This window comes from Carettochelys insculpta, chromosome 27 (assembly GCF_033958435.1).
Source record: "Carettochelys insculpta isolate YL-2023 chromosome 27, ASM3395843v1, whole genome shotgun sequence".
Classification (NCBI taxonomy): Eukaryota; Metazoa; Chordata; order Testudines; family Carettochelyidae; genus Carettochelys; species Carettochelys insculpta.
The window spans coordinates 7,799,835-7,821,056 of record NC_134163.1 but is presented as its reverse complement, the minus strand read 5'-3'; the positions used below and the strand labels follow the sequence as shown (position 1 = coordinate 7,821,056).

The following is a 21,222-nucleotide window of genomic DNA, read 5'->3' as shown; positions in this document are numbered from 1 at the left end:
AAAACACAGGGCAACCACAGCAGGCACTGCAAGAGCTTTGCTGTCCCTGAAAGAAATAGGCAAGCGTGCAGGAGCAGAGGAATGGCTGTCCAGAGGGATCCTTTTAGGCCTGGTGCTGTAGGGATGGCCTTGCAGGGGGAAGCTCCCAGAGGGTCCAGGAGACCATGAGGGGGCAGCGGTCCTCCTTTACACACTCACAAGTGTGCTTAATCTCCATCCCCTGCAGGTCATGACAGTGATAAACCAGGTGCTGCTCCAGAGGTTCGTACACATCTGGGACCTGGACATGGTCATTGTGGGATTTGCCAACCTCAGCTTACCCCCCTGCTTTGGCATGACTGCTGGCACCCACATCACCATCTGAGCCCTGGACCACAGTGCCGGCTGACATATGAACCGCAAGGGCTACCATTCAGTGGACCATCCATGGACATTTACTCAGGCTGTGCGCACAACATGCAGGTCTTTGGCAATTCAAGCCTTTGCTGGAGGATGGAGGCAGGAACCTACATCCCCCAATGGGAGCTCACATTCAGGATCATCACCATGCCCCCCTGAGTGGTGGGTGACCTGGCCTACCCCCTGCAGCCCTGGCTCATGTGGTCATATATAGGCTACCCCAACCCCTCCCACGAGCAACATGTTCAACAGCCATCTCACCCTGTGGCCTCCTGAAGGCACAGTTCAGGTGCTTCCTAACATGCTGTGATGTGGGGTGCAAAATATCCCCCAGGTCGTGGGGGCATGCCGCATCCTCCACAATCTCCTCATGGCCAAGGAGGCGACCTTCCTTGTGGATGGACATCCAAGGCTGGCCCCAGGTACAAGAAGCCCACCGTGGCCCCCAACCATCAGGCCCACAGCGATGGGCTCCACATCTGGAAATCCTGCCAGGAGGCTTTTACCCATGAGCCCCAGTGACCTGCCCTATGGCACCCCCTGCAGGTTCCTCTGGCCAACAGCCGCACCCTGTCCTCACCATGACCCCTCATAACAAGGGACATGGGGGTGCAGAAAAATAAACCATTTACCTGAACAAAATAAATTGCTTGGAAAATTTAAACAACTAACTAGTTATAGGGGCAAACGGGGAACTATATACATTGGGGAGGATGGGGCACCAGAACTTGGGTGGGGGGCTGGGACAGGGGATGTGGGGCTTCAGTCCTCTGCATGGGTGTGGGGGCTGTGACCCATGGTGACCGCAACCCACAATGGCTGCGGGAGCCCCTACTGCCCCAGGTGCAGGGTCCCCATTGGGGCTAGGATGGGGCCAGGACCATGAGGAAGTAGAGGTGGGGGGGGCAGCAGGCTTGGTCTTGGTGGGAGGGGCAAGGGGGGCAGGGGAAAGTTGAGAGGGCAGATATTCAGTGTAACGCCCATGTGTAATTAGACATACATTTCTAGATTATTATCCTTACCTCCCCACGTGCTCCCCACAAAGTCAGCTTATTGCTGCCACCTTCAATCGATGAACATTGACTGTTGCAGCAGCGCACTGTCAGAACCTATCTTACAGTTTCTTCCTCCCCGTAGCATCTGGGTATTTTTGCTGGTGCAGCGTGGAAAAAAAAATGTCCCACAAGTGGTTGTGGGTATTTGACATCATCTTCCCACATTGCATTGTCCTCATTTCCCTCGCATGGTAAGCAAACTTCCATTTTTCCAGGCGGAAGGAAGAAAAAGTAGGGCAACAACAAAGATCACTAAATCAACAGAAATCTCTTGCTTCTATAACTGAATGGCTTTTATAACTGTAGCTGTAACTGAATTATCAAAGATTTTATAAAAAGCAGCAGGTGTATGTCTTCTCAGCTGGCCCTCCACCCGCTGTCCCCCTTCCCTTTATTACACGCAATCCCTGACAATAATACAGGGACAATGCAAAGCTTGAAGAAAGAGTAGGTACTAAGAGTTTCAAAACAAGATTTGGTGAGGGGGTTGGCTTCCCAGTTTATTATACAGCTTTTGTGTCCTGGGATCTCCCACCAGTCTGTGTCTTCCCAACTGGCCCTCCACCCACACTTCCCTGTATGAAAGGCTCCAAAGTTAGAAGAAAGACGATAGAAAAGGCTAGAAAGAAATGGTTTTTGGCTTCCCTCTTCACTACACAGACACTGCACGCATGGGGGACGGGGCTTGCCAAATTTCATTGCCATCATGCGGGGGGTTGGTATTTGGGAGGTTGAATGATCAGTTGACACCGAAAATCTTTTTGGGCAGTGGGGTGTAGGGTCTGTGGCTTGAGGGCCACTTGAAGCGTTCTCCCCAGGCAGCGGCCTGGCCCTGCAATTCATAGGCACTGGGCAAGACTTCCCCCCAGCAACAGCTAGCCCCCCGTTTCCTTGTTGTGGTGAGGTGTGTGAGGGGGAGGTTGGGTGGAAGGCTAGTTGGGGCATTCCCCCAGGGTGATAGTCAGGCCCCACAAGTCTTAGCAGTCACAGGGAGACTTCCCCTGGGTGGCAGCAAGCCCCCAAAAATATTGGGGAGGGGGCAGTTGAAGTAGTCCTCTCCCCAGCAGCAGCAAGTCCCCAAAAATACTTGTGGTGGAGGTGGGGGACCAGTTGAAGCAGCACTCCCCGCCCCCAGCAGCAACAAGCACCTGAAAATCATAGCCACTGGGGGAGACTTCCTCTGGGTGGCTGCAAGACCCCAAAAATCTTTCCTGCCCTTGGAGCCCTCTCTGTGCAAGCTAGGACATGGTACTGCCTGGCGGCATGGTCAGCGCTGAACAGCAGGCAGATCCTTTTACTGGGTCGGGGGCTAGCTACGTGACATGGTTGGGCATGGGAAAGACCCCATCCGTATGGTGCCTTTGGGAGAGGGGGTCGAGCCTACACAAATGTAAACCACTGAGAAGAAGTTTCTTGGCCTCTCATACAAGCATGAGCCCTTCAGGAACCTAGCTGTCACGTGGTGCTGCCAGGCAGTGTCTGGCACCAGGCAATACAGAAAAAAATACCAAGTGCTCAGCTAGCTGAGGTAGAGACAGAACCACGAACTTCATGTTGGGGCTATTTGTAATGCGTAGATGCACTCACAGGATTAATAGCAAAGGAAAAAAGACATTTCGCAGTCTCTCATATAAGCATGACCCCACAGCCACAGGCTTCCTGGTCCTGAATTGATATTCATGGTTTTCCTGTTACCTAATTCCTGCACACCTGGAGGTCAGCGGAGATGGAAGTGGCCACAGCGGAGCACTGTGGGGCATTGTGGGGTACATACAGGGCACCTCAGGAAGCTAATAAATTCGATTCAAAGACATGGTGTTTCCACACTAGCTTTTATTCAAACTTTTAGATTCAAACTTGATGCTACACCCAGCTGATTTCAGCAATGTTATGATATTGATATTAGTGTTCCCTAAATCGAACTAGTTGTATTTATAGTGAAGACAGTTACGTTGTAATATTGAGCTAACTGCCTTAAATTCGAATTTATCTTGTAGTGTCGACATAGCCTGAGACTAGACTGTATTTTAATGGGTATACCTGCAGTTATACTAGTCAGACACAAGAGGGCACACTCTTCTCTTAAAGACTTGTAACCTGACTAAAAGCTAGCCTCTTGGTAATATGTGCTCAATAGAACTAGTTGATATATTTCAAATTAAAAACAAATTTTGACCTAAAAAAATCAATAAAGGTGTTTTAAAGACATGAAAACGTTTTGTGGAATCCTTTGAAATTTCAGAATTAAAAAGACCTGAAGAAGAGCTCTGTGTAGCTCAAAAGCTTGTCCCTTTCACCAGCAGACATCGGTCCAATAGAAGTTACTACCTCACGCACCTTTTCTCACTAATATTAAAAAAGCATCCACTTTCACTTTTTTACCCCTCACCTCCTTTGTCTTCCAATGTGAAAAAAGAACAAAAGTGACAAATGGATAACATTAATTTTGAAAGGTTTTGAATTTTTTGTAAAAAAAAAAAAAATTCAGATTAAACAAAAATATTTCATTGATTTCAACTCTTTTCTCAAAAGAAAACCTTTCTTTAACCAGCTCCAATGCTAAAGGCCTCACTAGCCGTAAGAAGGGTACATCTACACAGAAAAGGCTACAGTGTTTTGGCTGCACTGTTGCTCCTACACTGGTGTAGCCTTCATTATAGACACTGCCTGTGATGTTCTCCCATTACTGCAGGTAATCCACCTTCTCAGAAGATGGAATAATTCTTCCCTCAACCTAGCTACCATTAATCTAGCATTTCTATCCTGTGAGTTAGGTCAGTATGTCTACATTTATGTCCCGCACACAGCTGCAGCCTTGTCTACATTACAAAATTAAGTTGATGTATGTTAGGTTGACATACATAGTAATTATTGCAGTTTTTCATGTCCACACTTGCTTTTTCTGTAGACAGTATGCATCTTACCAGCAGCTCTTCCACCACTGTAAGTGACAGTGTGGGGCAATGACAGCTGGAACCTCACCTGCTGCCAGCTGGGAGCTTCACAGTGAGGGATTTGAGGAGTAAGGTGAAGCACTTCAATTCACCTTCCATTCCCTCAAAGGCAACAGCAGCATTCCAGGCTATCAGCTCCAGCAGCAGGTCTCTTGGCTGTCAAGTGATGTAAGTAATGGAGTGTCTACACAAACACTGCATTGCCCTAACTGTATCAAACTAACCACTATGCCTAGGGCCCTGTCAAATTCATGGTCATGAAATCTGGTCTCCTGATGGGAAATGGAGTCTTCTGTGTGCTTACTCTCTACTCTACAGATTTAATGGGGGAGTCCATCCTTTCTCAATGACCCAAAAGGAAGTTGCAGGCAGTGTTCCCTCTCATTTTTTCCATCCATGGGCAGAATAAATTTTGTTATGTGTCCCAATGCGTGTGTGGATGTGCACCACCAATAGAAAACACATTCTGCCCACTGAGGGTAGCTGTGGGCCTTCTGCTAACCAGCTGGGAGGCATCTGAATCTCTCCTCGGCAGCCACACAAGCACTCAGCTTACAGGGAACACTGGTTCCAGGGTGGGGTTACAAGGTTATTTTAGAGGATTGGGGGATTGCCACCCTTACTTCTGTGCTGCTTTCAGAGCTGGATGACTGGAGAGTAGCAACTGTGCTCCCAGCTCTGGAGACAGCTCCCCACCAACAGCAGCATAGAAGAAAGGGTGGCAGTACCGTACCATGCCATCATTACTTCTGTGCTCCTGCTGGAGGCAGCTATGCCTTCAGAACTGGGCTCCCTCACAAAAGCTACCACTTTCCATCTGCCCTGCTTCACAGGCAGCATTACTGCCAGCAGCAGTGCAGAAGTAAGGGTAGCAGTACCACCTTCTCCTTCCCCTCCCCCCAGCTCCTCCCACTCCCATCTCCTTTCTGGATTAGGAGACCTACAATCACAACACTATGAAATTTCAGATTTAAATAGCCAAAATGATGAAATATATTATTTTAAAAATCCTCCTGACTATGTAATTGACCAAAATGGACTGTGAATTTGGTAAGGCCCTAGCGATGTGTCTCACAGAGGTAGAGTTATTAAATTGACATAGTGGGCAATTTAGACCTAGTCTACACTACCACAGGCTGTCAATCTAAGTTACACAACTTCAGTTATGTAAATAACATGGCTTCATGTAAATAACGTGAAGTTGATGTACTCAGATCTACTTACCATGGTATCTTCACTGTGGTAAGTCAACTGCAGACACTCTCCTGTTGACTCCACTTACTCTTCTAGTTCTGGTGGAGTACCAGAGTTGATGGGAGAGTGCTCAGTGGTTGATTTATCATGCATCCTAGATCGACTGCAGAGTTAGGTCAATGTAAGCTGTCTTGTGTCAACATAAATATGCAGCACGGACCAAGCCTGAGTGCTGTAGCTATGCCAATGTAAATGCCCTGTGTACATCAGCCCTAACAGAGTCATCCTAAGTGCACTGTACTACTTAAGACCTTTCTGTGCATGATTCATATCTGTTCTTTCACATGTGCTAATCATTTTCAAGTGTGCAAAATGCATGAAGAGGGGGTGTAAAATGTCACAGGGCCTAAACTGTTAGCATTTTACACCCATTTTGCAGTGACGGAAGTAACACCCAGTGCAAGGAAGAGTATGTCTAGATTAGGATAACAAGGGTATTTTTGTCAGAGAGGTAGCCATGTTAGTCTGTATCTTCAAAAACAGGAAGTCCTGAGGCACCTTATAGACTAACAGATATTTTGCAGGATAAGCTTTCATGGGCAAAGATCCACTTTGTCAGATGCATGAGTGCGAGGGTGGGGGGGGTCAGAGGAGGATTTAAAGAAGGGGGGGGTCTCAGTAAAGAGGAGGGCCAGAGTCAGGGTGGAAATGGCCCATCATCGGCAGTTAATGTGGAGTTGTGAACATCAAGAGTCAGTTCACTGAGGGGGTGGGACGTGGTCCATTGTCAGATGCTAATGTGGAGGTGTGAACCTCAAGAGCAGAGAAGCCACTTTTGTCATTAAACAAAAAAGCAGTCATGTAGCACTTCAAAGACTAACAAAATAATTTATTAGGTGACGAGCTTTTGTGGGACAGACCCACTTCTTCAGATCATAGCCATACCAGAAGTCTTTGTTTAATCCTTGGTTGATGGAGTCAACTTTGCAAATGAATTTCAGCTCAGAAATTTCTCTTTCCCTTTTATTTCTGATTTTTTTCTTTTTTGTAGGACGGCTACTTTTAAATCTGTTAGTGTCCAGGGACATTGAAATGTTCTCCTACAGGTTTTTCTATGTTACCACTCCTGATGTCTGATTTATGTCCATTTATTCTTTTACATAGAGACTGTCCAGTTTGGCCAATGTAAATCACAGCGGGGCATTGCTGGCACATGATGGCAGGCATTGTATTAGTAGATGTGCAGGTGAAAGAGTCCCTGATCTTTGGTTGATGTCAGGTCCTGTGATAATATCACTGTTATAGATATGTGAGCGGAGTTTGCAGCAAGATTTGTTGCAGGAATTGGTTCCAGGTTTAGTTACTGTGTTGTGGTCTATAGTCGCTGGGTATTTTTAAACATGTCAAATGTTTTAACAAACAAGTTTTAAGACTCTAATGTAGACAGAGCAAATTGTATTTGAAAATGTTTTGGTTTGTCAAAGTGAAACAAAGGAGGCAAATAGCCTTGTAAAGCTCCACTGCAACTGTGACACTGATTCCCCAGGACTGAGAATAATCTGGGTGACAAGTTTTCGTAGTGGGATTGCCACTTGCATCTCCACACAGAGGGATATTCTCATTCTGGTGTTCTTGTGCTCCAGCACTGCGGCAAGTTCAACCCACAGTTCCAGGAATGTGGCCCCCATTAGCTCCAAGAATGATCCAATTCCACTATTCAGTGTTCATTAGCCAGCCCACACCAAATACAGCTACTTCAAAGCTAGATCTTACAGGAAAGCCTGAGCAACATCAATGGAAGAGCACTTTCAAAAGAAGTACTGCATTCTTTTGATTTACTTTTGAAAGAACATTTTTTGTGTGTAGACGCTCCACGGGATCTTTCGAAAGAGCCCCCTTCTTTCAAAAAAAAAGTTTTTGAAAGAACTTGCTAGTGTAGACACGGCCCTCATGACCTCGTGAATGAGGTTTACCAATTTTGAAATAAGACTCCCACTACTTTGAATTTATGTAGAAATATTGGTTGCATCGTGTAGATATTAGGTTAATTATTTTGAAATAACAGCTGTTACTTTGAAATAACTGTGCTGTGTAGACCTACCCTCAGATAGCCATAGGTATTCCAGTGCCTCTCTGTAACTATTCCACAGCAAAAGTTTACCAAAATGCAGTGGGCATGGAGGCAATACAATGGACTTTGTGGGTTTTTTTTCTTGTCTGAGGAAGTGGGTTTTACCCATGAAAGCTCATTTGTTAGTCTCCAAGGTGCCACAGGACTGCTTATTATTTGTGAAGCTACAGACTAATGTGGCTATCCCTTTGAGACTATTTACCAGTCAGAGTGTTAAACCAGTGCTGTGTGATGATGTATGAACACAAACCTTGAAATGCAATGTCACTTGTGGGGCTGTAAGTCTAGCTGGGTGCATGTCTCAGCTGAAAGAGTTGTGTTGATTTAACTAAACCAACATACTGTAACTTTTGTGTATAGGCAGCCCTTGAATAGGCAAGCCCTCAGCGCGAATAGCACTGGGCTGACAACTAGTTTTTAAGATTTCAATGGCATATTTATACATCATTCTGGACAAGACAAGAATTTCTTTCTAATGTAATTGCTTGAACTGATTATCTGTTTGTTTGCAAGATAACCACAGGCACACTGGCACAGGCTAAACAGCTGGGCAAGCCACTTGTGCAACATCCTGAATGAAGGGCTGCGGTTACAGGAGAGGAGCTGTTTCTGGGGGAAAAGCCAACTAGTATTTCTTATAATAGAACTGGCTTTGTGACAAGCCTGTCCTGGCACTGAACTTTTTTGAAATATTACTGTAAGAACAGGGCTGGAAACAAAACAGTTTTTCCCCAACTGACCAAAAAAAATCACGATTTTGAAAAAATTTCTTCTTCCTAACTTTGGATGGGAATAGAAAACTCAAAAGACGTCATGAACCAAAAAATCATAATCAGGTTAGACAATCAAAATATTTCATTTCTGTATTTTCAACTGTTTTGTCTCAATGTTGTCTTTTAAATATAACACTGGTTTAAATTTAAAAACAAAGCCGCTGCGAAGTAGAAAACAGCGTCTGTATTTTGGAAGCGGAACCATCTTGACAATTTCAAAACTTTTATAATTTTTCAAGTTGAAAAATTATCAAAACTGAGACTTTCCTATGGAAAGTGGCTATTTATACAGATTGGTGTTTTCCAACAAATAAATATTGCAGCAAAAGTATTTCAATCAGCTCTAGGGGTCATCTACATTTCAGCTTTAACCTAGTAAGGAGACCCACTTATAAGCATTGCAGTTCCCTAGCCACATTACATGATTGTCCTTTGATCTAGTTACAACACAAGTCAGAAGCTGAGCACAGACAGGCCTTGTCCTCATAACTGAGATAAAGTCTTGGCCAGTCCTTACTGCAACATTTTAATCTTGTTGCAGCTGAGTCAGGAACCACTTGTGAAGTAACTGGATCCTCTGACTTAGGACATTGTTATTAAGATTGGCAAATCAGAAGAGCAGAGGGAAGGTGGGTAGGCATGGGGTGGGGAAGTTGAGAGTTAGGTCAAATCTCAAAGTATGTAAAAGAGTCCTTATAATGCATACATCTGATGAAGTGGGTCTTTGCCCACAAAAGCTTATGCTCCCAAATATGTTAGTCTATAAGGTGCCACAGTATTTTTTTTGAAGATACAGACTAACTTCGCTACCTCTCTGATTCTTGAAATGAATGAATGGACATAGAACAGACATCAGAAAACTCCAAATACACAAAACTGTCAGCCAGCACTTGAATGGAGTGGGCCATTCTGTTAAAGACCTGAAAGTCTGTGTTCTACTGAAAAGGGACTTTAACAACCATCCAGAGTGGGAATGCTGAGAACCAACATTCATATTCAAATTCAACACATTAACACATAGTTTGAACCGGGACAGCAATGACCTGACCCATTATAAGGACTCTTTTACATAGTTTGAAGTTTTATCTAACTTTTAACTTGCCCCACCCCCCACACCTCCCCCGCATCCCTTTGCTCTTCTGATTTGCCAACCTTGATAAAAAATTTTCTGATTTGTCAACCTGGATAACAATTTTTGGACCTCTGTTCTTTATATATTGAGTCTGTTAAGGCTATGATTTGAAGAAGTGGGTCTGTCCCACGAAAGCTCATCACCTAATAAATTATTTTGTTAGTCTTTAAAGTGCTACATGACTGCTTTTTTGTTTTGATAAAAAGAATATGTTTATTTGGGGGGCAGAGGGTTAAGTGTCAGGGAAAAGGAGGAGGGTCAAGGGAGGTGGAATAACTTTTTGCAATGGATCTTGGGGGTGGAGTGGCAGACCGTCCATGCCCTCTCTCCTCACATTTGGGAACTGCAATGGGGGGTGGGGTGTGACCTGGATTCTGCGAAGTCTGGGCAGCAGGGAGCAGAGACGGAAAACTTAATGCTGCATAGGGAGTCCCTCTGCAGCTCCAGCATGGAGCACAGGATCTCAGTTTGGTCTGTCACAGCTGTGATGAGCTGTGCCGCGTTCTCTCTCAGGTGCATCAGCTGCTCTCTCTTGAACTCCAGGACAGTCTGGAGCCACTGTGTTGTGTCCCTCTGGCTGGGAGCAGATGCTGTTTCTGCCTGCTCCAGATGCTGCAGGTGTGTTTGCCTCTGAGCCCTGCCTGACAGCATCACCAGCTGGCCACAGCCTGCCCAGCATTCTTCTGCCAGCCACAGACAGAAGACTGCTGCAGCTGTACTGACCACAGCTGCCCAGCAGGGAGAACTGGAGCTGAAAATGCTGGACAATCGGGTTTTTTTTTTGTTTTTTGTTTTTTTAAAAAAAAAGCTCTCTGAACAGGGGCCTTAAATACGGGAGTGTCCCAGCCAAAACAGGATGGATGGATGGTCACCCTATTCTGTGGGGCATAGCTCCACAGAAAACCTAAAACTATACCCTGCAACCTGCACACTATACCCTGTAAACTGCAACCTGCTTGTAGCATTCAGACAAAAATACTCACCAGAATAGCTGGGGCCTGGTGTTTCAGGGATACAAGTAGAGGGGCTGGCTCAAGGTCAAGGGTGAAGAGCTCCAGGCTGGTGGGAACAGCTTCCTTGGGCCCCTAATGGTTGCCCCGATCCTTTTCTCCATGGCCTCCTCCTCCTGCCTTCCCCCCACCCCCCGACCCCCTTTCTCAGCTCCTCTTGGCCCACCCTGAACTCTGGAACAGGGCCTCCTGAAGAGTCCCAATTAAGAATGGGCAATGTGGTCAGGTCCCTACCAAGAACTGTGTTCAGCTGTTCATAATACCGGCATGTCTTTGGAGATGATCCAGACTGCCAATTAACAGACATGGAGTTTCCACACTAGCTTTAATTCAAAATTTTTAATTCAAATTTGACACGAGATTGAGCCGCTTCTCATGGTGTTATAATATTGACTTTAGCACTCCCTAAAATTGACCTAATGGTATTTACAGTGAAGACAGTGACACTTTAAAATTGAACTAACTGCCCTACATTCAACTTTATCTTGTAAGGTACATCTACACTACAGAAATCCTTTGAAAGAAGTCCTTCTGGAAGATATCTTCTGAAAAAACTCCTTTAGAAAAAGCTTGTCCACGCATGACAAAGCGGATCAAAAGAGCAATATGCTCTTTTGATAGAGAGCATCCATGTAGGCCCTGTTCTTTCAAAAGAACAGGCCAGGGATTGAAAAATCCAGTGCCATGAGGACTCTTCTTTTGAAAGAAGAGCCCCATGGAGCATCTACACGCACTTTCTTTCAAAAGAAACTTTCTAAAGAAGCCATTCTTCCTGAAATGGGAGTGGAAAAGCACTTTCAAAAGGAGTGCCACATTCTTTTGATTTACTTTCAAAAGAATGCTTTTTGTGTATAGATGTTCTACGGGAACTTTCAAAAGAGCCCCCTTCTTTCGAAAAGTCTTTTGAAAGAACTTGCTACTGTGCATGCGGCCATAGCGTAGACATAGCCTCAAACTGCAAAAGAGCCATTATTTCAGCGTGACCTGAATTTGACTTAATAAGGTCAGATTCTCAGCTGGAATATACAGGGCTTGCTGAGAATCTGTTCCAATTCTAGGACTTAAAGTTCTTTTTACTCTACATATGGTGTAGAGTCCTTGCTGTGAATGATAGAGCCAGTCAGGCCTGCTTATGTTTAGAAACTTTCTTACTATTGGAAGATCCTGTCTCTAAAAACCTATTCCTGACTCCCACGGGTTTACTGTCTTGTTTCCTGAGTTTGTGTACTCCCTCATGTTGCAATTAACTTTTCATTTGTCAGCTTCCATGTTTACATTTTTCAGCTATGTTGCAGGTCACTGGCCAGGAGTGCGATTTGTATCATTATGGCAGTGTAGCTGGAACATTAATTAACAACTCTGTTGCTGGCACATGACTCCAGTTCATGGTTTGCATCGTCTCTTCAAGACTCACATGAGAAAAAAGCCTGATCTAAGTCACTCAAGGCACCCAGTGTGACTCACCCTATATGGGCTAAATAAGAAAGTGCTATGTTCGCTGACATTTTAATCTGCACGTTCCAACTTGTATTTAGAGAACCTCCTAAATGCAGCAAGCGATAGCTAAGTGACTTGCATTAGGTTTGCACAGGAGGTTTGTGGGAAGAGAAGAGCCGCTTTCTGAAACAACAGGCCACAACATCATCCACAGAACCGTATCACCAGTGGCAAATCTATCGTGATTATGTTATCTCTAAAAGACTCTTAGCAGGGTCAGGCGCTTTGAGATCTACAGATACCTACACAAAAGGGTTTAATTTTATTACCCCCCACCGTCTCCAGGCTTTTATATTAGCACAAGTTATGTGTTAAAATAAGCATTGTTATCCTGATTTCACTCTATTTTGCCATCCAATAAGTGACTGCGCAAGGTTCAGAACATGGAGAACCATGCCCTAGGACTTGTGCTTACACCAGAAACAAAGCTGGCTTTTTATAGTAAGGTAGCTGACATGCTGCAAAATCCTGGTGAAAACAAGCCAAATTGTCATTTTACCTTGATGTGGATGATAAGTTATGGAGAGAGGAACGTCCCTCAATGAACCACATCAATCTTACAGTTTTACCCTGCCATTTACCACCTTCCACATCAAATCAATAGTAAAGTCTAATTCCTGAGTGGACTTCTCTGACTTTTCTTCATCTTTCCAGTCAAAACTCTGGGGGAAGGTTTGGCATTTTAGCTAGCTGGGGTAGGGGTTAGGGACAGATATCTGTGGTCAGTACTGTGAAAGTCTGTCTTGCAGTGGAAAAGATTTTGCAAAGAGGAACATTTTAGAATATTTCATCACTATGGTCAAGTTATGTATTCACCTTATCACCAGAAGTGTGTTCCACAGCCAGATTCCCTTGACTAAGAATGCCATGTTGTTGGCTCTCAAGTGCTTATGCCTGGATTTTGTGAACTGTATTGGCTTGGAGGAGTGCAGGTGATGTGGTGGAGCTAAGCTACATTGAGGTAAAAAACTCACATTGCTTTCTCTGACATTTCACATGTCAGATACCTCATTTTAAAAACACCCCCTCAAATTACATTGTGTAGACAAGGCCAAGTACAAGCACAGTGATTTTATTATTAGGCAAGATCTGCAGATGGGAACACTGAGACGGAAAGCTGACTCACCTGAGTGTTACTCTTGGAGTTAAATCACAGCAGATTAAGTCTTGATTTGAATGTTTTCCTGGGCAGGGACAGTGTTGTAGCATCTGTTAGTGTACCCTCAATTAAACTATGTTGAGTCACACCAGCTGAAAACTTGGCCCTACTTCTGTTACAACTCTAGAAACCAACCTCCTCTTTGTACAGAATAAAGATATGAGGCAGCCCAACCTATATGCCTCTCCTGTGATCTGGAGGGACCAATTCTAGACACAAGATTCTTTGGCTTCTCTGCTGCCACCGCCAATTAAACCACATGTGGCAGAGACTTTCATGATGTGAACTTTTGTTTACATTGGAATTGGACTGAGACCAAACCCTGCCTTCTTCAAGCTCATTTCACAAAGGCAACTGTACAGCCAGCACCTGGCAAGAACTTTCAGTCTCCACTGACCTGGGCTGAATATGAAACAATAACCTGGAGTGAATGGTTCTGTATTCCATTAATAATCCTCAAGGTCAAACAGGGCATCCAATGGATGCTGTCCAATAACATGAGAACCCTCGGACACTCAGTGAAGTTAACTCCCCACTAATTCAGAATCAACAGAGATCCAGGGGACCAGAGCTACTCACCGTGGCTAGCTTTTAAAAAGGCTGGGTCATTTTACGGTCAATTGGTAATAACTTTTGTCAATGTGCCAGTTCAGGCTAATCCCCTCTCTCACTGCAGAATGTAAACTCATCCACTGCAGACGTTAGGAAAGAATCCTCCTCCTGTCCTGGGCACAGGCGTCCCAGTGGGCAACTCCATCGCAGGAGAGTGTACTTTGTGATAGTCTGAAGCATTGTCAATAGTGCTTACATCTTCCAGCCAACAATCATGGGAGTTTTACACTGTGAATTTATCCTGTTTCCCAGGGCAAAACAGACCAGTATTGCAGTCTCCATCTGACATATAGTATAAGGTGAGACACAGAGAAGCAATTCACACAGGGTCACATACTGTCAGGGACCAGGACATGGGCAGTTGTATCTAATGGCTGAAGCAGGAACTGGTAGCCAGGAACAGAAGCTGAGTATCAGATGCCAAACGCAAAGTCAGAAGTCAAGAATCGGAACTGAGGGTTACAGCCAGACAGATTACCTGGAGCCAGGCAAGGCTGGAAGAAGTAGGGCTGTCACAGCCAAGGGAAAATGACTCTTCCCATCAGCCAGGCAGCTTACTATGAGCCAGCTGTGCTCATTAGGCTGCTTAGAGACTAGCTCTGCTGTGTGATTCCTGAAGCACAAAGTCAGACTCAGGGATATAGCCAGGAATAGCCCTCACATCTGTTACTCCCCAGCCCTGTGCCACCAGGTCACCTTCCTTTCTCAAGCATTCCATATTCTTACCCTAGACCTGGGGTGAACAACCCTTCCAAGGAGGAGAGCAGAAATTTGACCTTTTGAACTCTCTGTGTAGTCCAAGTGCCAGTGATACTTTATAAAGTCACTAATAGTCCTAATTACAACAGCTACATTAATAAATCAATTAAGATGCAGAGCTTTACCATTAGGTGGTGGTTGGTAGCATTAGCTGGTCTTTTGTTAATCCAGACATGGCCTGGCTTTCAGCAAGCTCCCAGTTTGCGTGTTGGTGAAAATAATCTCATGTGTCACTCTTGGCACCCGTGCCAAGGGTTGCTAACCCCTGCTGTAAACAGCTAAGTATTGGCTAAGGACACAGATGGATGCAGGAGCAAATGGATTACAAGCTTTATGTTCCTGATTTCATAAAGGCCTCTTTACATGCTCCACTGTAATAGTAACCAGGAGCATAGATCATATGCAGTAAACCTAAACTTGACAGCCCACAGGAGTCAGTCTCTAACACGATACCCAGGCAATACATATGGTAATGAAAAAAGTGATCTTGATGTTCTGTTCAAGGTTCAGATAAGTAGGAAAGTGCCATCATGTTCTTTGGCAGCTAAAATCTCTTTGAGGAACAGGCTCTCCTACTACAAAGTTACCACTCTTAGGCCGTGCCTACACTATCAAGTTTTGTCACCAAAAACTGCCTTTTGGTGACATAACAGCGAGAGCATTTATACTTCAGTGTGACTTTTGTTGGGAGAAACACCTATTTTTGGCGACAAAAGCTTTCCACCCTTACAAGAGACTCTTTTCTTTTCCCTTTCCTTTCTTGTCAACAAAGAGCGAGTGTAAAAAGTGCTGTTTGTTTTGTGAACAGAAATGGCCTCCACCAGTATCCCACAATGCCTGCCCTGATGGCTCTGCTGAGTAAGTTGATCTCTGGTGCCAGGCAGGCATGCATCCCTCCCATTTCAAAGTTCTGGGGAGTATCCGACAGCTGAGTGAGCTGCTTTGTTTGGAGAACAAACAAAGAAAAAGTCATTGAAATGCTCCTCAGCCCAGATAGACTGCTGCTGCAGGGGAAAGAGGAGAGATTGCTGTTCTTACATTCTTAAGCATGAGAGTTCACACAGCTACTCCCAGCAGCTGAGGATGCTGTGGCAGAACTCAGAGGGAATCCCAAAATGCACAGGAATCAGCTCTACCTTCCCATAACTATGTACTGTGGAATATACACCCAAAAGGCATTGCTCACACTGTCATGATGCTCCCAGCGTGGATAGGACCTCTCAACAGAGGGAGCTAGCGTAAATACTTTCAGGCAATTTTAGTTTTGTGGGACTTTTGGGTATCAACATAAATTTTGTCAAAAAAACTTGGCAATGTAGGCATACCCTTAGAATGAGGAAGATGGTGTTGGCTAGAGTCCCTCCTCTGTAGGCAGAAAACAGGAGGAATGACATGTGTCTATGGCATACCTTTCTACTTCCCAGAGACTGAAGAATTATAGCAAAAAGCACGCAGGGACATACTTTACTTCACTGGTGATAGTAAAATCTTTTATGCTGGACCTGGCCTTGTCTGTCTTAGCAAACTTTCTAGCCTTAATCTCACTTGACATCTCTCCACCACTAGCAACAATGATAGAAGTTATACTGTAGAAAGGTCTCAGATACTTTTGCTACCATATCAGCTAGCCATAAATGGGAGAAGAGTTAATGAAGTCCATTTTCTTATCCAGGCAGCCACACCACCCTTTTGCTGCTCATTCCTCCTGCTGTCAGAGCTTGACATTGTTTACAGCTGCAATGTTAAATAGTATAGATGCAATCTATGAGCTTTGTTTTGCAGTGATCTGAAAGCAACAGTACATCGTTATTTAGGCCAGGTCTATAGGGGAAAAATCAATTTAAAATAAGCAACTCTAGCTGCATGAATTGCACAGCTGGAGGCAATGTATCCTAAATTGATTTTTCCTACCATCCGCACAGTGTGAGGTTGATGGGAGAAACTCTCCTGTCCACTTCCCTGACTATTTGCAAGGAACACTGTTGGAGCCCCGATCATTCGATTTATTGTGGCCCCACTAGGTGCGCTAAAACAAACTCCAGAAGATCGACCGCCACCGTGTCAATCTTCCTTTAAGTATAGATGTTCCCTTAGTTCTTAGCTGTATTGTGGAAACCTCTGCTCTACTCTCTGTTGCAACATTTGAGATGCATATTAGGATTTGAAGGCTACAATTTTTATTGTTAGAGTCACTATATATTTGGTATTCTTGTTGTTCTCGAAGATACAGAATAAACAGCTACCTCTCTGATACTTATATTTTTGGTAGAAACTTGGAAGAGTACTGTGCTGTACACAGGTGTATTTAATGCACCTTTAAGAAGAAAATAAACACTAATTTGTATCAGAAGTTCAAAACAGCTGTCACAGAATGAGATACACACATTATGCTCTCTCCCTTTGTGAAGCTATTACATTTCTTTGCTACTGCCTTTCAGCTACAGTAAAAGCCATCCAAGCGGAAAGTACATTTGCCCTTTGTTTAGGGAAAAACCATCACAATTGCCAACAGAGGGCACAGTCAAGGATGCCAAGAGGATGACAGTTCTGTTTCCAAAAAGTTTTAAAATAAAATTTCGTTCCCCATTTGGATGAAAACAAATCTTCAAATGTTTTTGTGAAAATGGAAAAGTTTATAGCTTGGTGCATTTCCTGATTCAGAGTAGTTATTCTATTATAGATCACTCTAAATCAGGCGGAGCCATGACTTGAATATGGACATGTCGTAGCACAGGTCAGCACCTTAATGACTTGACTGTAGAATCTCTCCCTCTCTCTCTCATGCACTTTACAAAAATGTCATTTCAACTAAAGTGTCTTCACTAACTCCAGTAGGACCCAATTCCACAAATATCTCCTTAAACACAACTTCTGTGAGATTACCCACATTGCATAAAATCAAGCACGTGAGAGTCTTTGCAGGCAGAACTGTCATAGGGTTGGATTTCTTTTTGCAAGGAGTCCTTTCATACTCTTCTCAAGGTTCATCACAGTTCTTTATTTATAATGTTTTAGGCAGCTTCCTCTTCCAATCCTGTCACCACAAAGCTTTCTCCAAATTGCAACATGCTTCTCTGGCCTGGGGGGAGGGCAGGGAGGAACAGTGGGTGCTGTTTGTAGTTCTCTGCTCAGAGTTCCATTCTGGTTCCCTCATTTTGACCTTATGACCTGCACCCATGAACTTGTTAGTTTTCTCTGTATTTACTTGGAAACTGGATCCAGTGGTCCCTTCTCCAATAAGGATCAGGGCCCTTCCTCTCTTTCCTCAAGCTCTGCCTTTCTATTGCAGACTACGTCAAGCATCATTTCTTTAAACTGAATCTCTAAAATCTCTTTTGGAGCCTTCTCCATCCTCCACACACAAAATACGTATTAATGGACAAGTTAACCCTGTTTCTGCCTAGTCCGTCCTTTTCTAGGTCCTTCTTTGTCTAGCACCCACTTTGGTTTATTGGCATCTCACCTGCCCTGGTCCCTTACTGTCTAGCCATTTGGTTCTCCAGGCATTTCTTCCCTTCCTTAAAAAGAAAGGGGCTCTGATCTGTCAGATAACAGATAACATAACAGATTGGGGCAATGCTTTGAGCAGTGCTTTTTTGTGCTGGTACTTGCTGGTACTGAGTACTGGCACCTTGGCAGCCTGAGCCACAAAAGTCAGGAGGCAGCTGAGTACCAGAGCCCCTTTCTTCACAGAATAAGCACTGGTCTTGACTACCCCAGCCTGCTTCCACCAAAATGTTTCCCCAATTTCCACAAGCACCTGTGCCCCTGGTATTCATTTTCACTTGGATACAAATGGGCCACAAATCTTTCACCCAGTCTCCTAGCTAACATGCATCTCTCAGCAGGATCTGCAAGGCCTATCTCTCGTCACCATCCAGTCGTCACAGAGACTGGGTGTTTGCTTTAACTACTTCCTGGAAAGAAGGATGCACACATGCACCCACTCATGCATGTTGGCAAGATTTTGGTCCACGTAGGGGCAGTCCCTTTTCAGATGTCCTGAGCTGACAGTTTGACAGTTTTGTGGGTAAGGTCTCCTTCCTCCCCTCCTTTCTTTTTCCATGATATTGTAGTCAGTAGTTCCCCATCTTTTTTCCATAGGTTATGTCCTTTAAATGAACATGTTGTTTTACTAAGGACATCAGCTTCTGAGAACTCCTCAGTGAATTTAACAGTGGCTTCCAGAATAGTGGGTTGATTTGCCCACATCCAAGCCTAATAGCAATCTTGAGGAGGCACTGCAAACGCTGTTCCAAAATAACCGAGTCTCACAAACCCCCAGTCGGCCAGCCTGAGGTATCCAGTGGCCCAATCCCATAACTTTTGTGCAAATTCCCTAGGTCTTGTCCCTCATAATCACCTTACAGCCCCAAGCTTCTGACTGTATCCATCTGTTGACAGCCCCTTTCAATTTAAAAAAGCTGGCTTTATGGTATGATAATCTGAGGCTTTTTCATTGCACTATGCCACATAAACAGCTCAAGTTTCTCCCTAAAGGTAGGAAGGGAGCTAGTTATCACTATCCCACACAAGGTAGGACAGCTAGTTGGGAACCCCACACCCTCTTTGGTCTGCTCCTGGATCCATTCTGTCAAACACAACAGCTGTTTCTACACAGGCCACTTCCTTCGGAAGTGGCATGCTAATACATGGAGCAAAAGATGCTAATGAGGTGTGGATGCAAATTCCCTGTGCCTCATTAGCATAACGTCATGTGATTTGGAGTCCGGAAGACCGTTCTTCCGGACTCCAAAATGCCATGTAAAAGCGCGGTCCTGGGGGGGCTTCCAGAAGGAAGTCCTTCTTCCCAAGGCCGAGGCCTCTGGAAGAAGCATGTCCTTCCGGAAGCCCCCTCGGGGCTGCACTTCTACATGGCATTTTGGAGTCCAGAAGATCGTTCTTCCAGACTCCAAATCACATGACATTATGCTTTTGCTCCGTGTATTAGCATGCCACTTCCAAAGGAAGTGGCCTGCATAGAAACGACCAGCAAGAAGTCCTGTGGCACTTTATAGACTAACAGATATTTAGGAGCATAAGGTTTCATGGGGTTCGTCAGATGCATGAGTGGGGGCATTTCAGAGGAGGATTTAAAGAGGGAGTCTCAGTCAAGGGGAAGGCCAGAGTTGACAAGGTCTATTCAGTCAGGGGGGATGTAGCCCATGATCAGCAGTTAATGGGGAGTTGTGAACATCAAGAGAGGAGAAATCAAGTCAGTTCAGTCAGGGGCCACATTTCCCCGACTGAACTGACTTGATTTCTCCTCTCTTGATGTCCACATCCCCCTGACTGAAAATGGGCTAAATCCCCCTTGACTAAACTTACTTGATTTCTCCTTTCTTAATGTTCACAATTCCACATTAACTGCTGATAATGGCCACATCCATCCTGGCTGAATAGACCTTGTCAACTCTGGCCCTCCCCTTGACTGAGTCTTCCTCTTTAAATCCTCCTTTGAGCGCCCCTCCCCCCCACACTCTCACATCTGACCAAGCAGGGCTTTGCCCATGAAAGCTTATGCTCCAAAATATCAAGTATCTCATTCATTACAAAGACTGCTGCCCTTTCTCTGGTGCTCATAATGATCTCAGACAGGACAATTAACATCCCCCCCAGCCTCTCACTCTCTTCCTTCTATCTTATTTCCTTTGGCAGTTTTTCTTGCAATGTTTTTTTTTTTTGGTCCTCTGTACTTATATATATCAGCCTGTATTGGAACTGAAATTGATCTGAAGAAGTGGGTCTGACCCAGGAAAGCTCATCACGGAATAAATCATTCTGTTAGTCTTTGAAGTGCTACATTTCTGCTGCTAAGTTTTGCTGGAGTACAGACTAACTCGGCGACCCCTCTGATTTTGTCAAAAATTACCCAGGCAGCAGGGGCAGGCCAGGGCCCATTCTGCACAGCTCGGAGCAGAGGACTCCTGCAGCCGTTGCTGCACCTGCGTCTGGCCTGCAATATATCACTGCGGGCTCTCTGGCAGTTCTGCTTTGTTTGTTTTCCCCCCGGGGCCCATTGTCTCCACGCCTGCCACCCTGCCCGCGATTAATCAGCAACAGGTCACGATCCGCTATGAACAACGCACGCCGCCACCCCGCATCAGCGAGCCCTGCCTATAAGGAGCATTGTGTAGAAAAGCTGCCAGCTGCGCCCGCTCCCCGCTTGTGGGACGAGCTAATCGGGCCCCAGCGCCCCCGAGGGAAGCTCCACGTTTCCCGCCATCTCCCCTCAGGCGGCTCACAGGCCCCGAGCTCTGACGGGGTCAATGACCGAGAGTTGCAGCACGAGGGAATGGGGAGCGCCGGGGCAGGTGGGGGAGAGACTGGCGAACACTCACCTCATTGGCTGCGGCGCTGTGCCCTTACAGTTGCCCCTCTCTAAGATGGCGGCGCTCGCGCCAGGCCGGCCCCCTCACGAGAGGCTCTTCACCCAGTAGGGCTCGCGCTCGCGGGGGAGGGGAGTGCACGCGGGCCTTTCAAGCGCATGAGGCGCGGACGGGGCGGGGGGGGGAGGAAAGGCGGGGGCGGCATCCGCCCTGGCCGC

The 21,222-nt window shown here is 45.3% G+C and overlaps 1 protein-coding gene across 1 annotated transcript in view; it reads right to left on the bottom strand.

Annotated features, from left to right (window-relative positions):
* Window positions 1-21,115, bottom strand: part of RFX2 (regulatory factor X2) — a 144,741-nt gene extending 123,626 nt beyond the window's left edge. Inside the window, exon 1 of the mRNA XM_074978401.1 lies at window positions 21,017-21,115. The gene's annotated coding sequence lies outside the window, so the exon portion shown is untranslated. The remainder of the gene's footprint in view (window positions 1-21,016) is intronic.
* Between the last annotated feature and the right edge of the window lie 107 nt (window positions 21,116-21,222).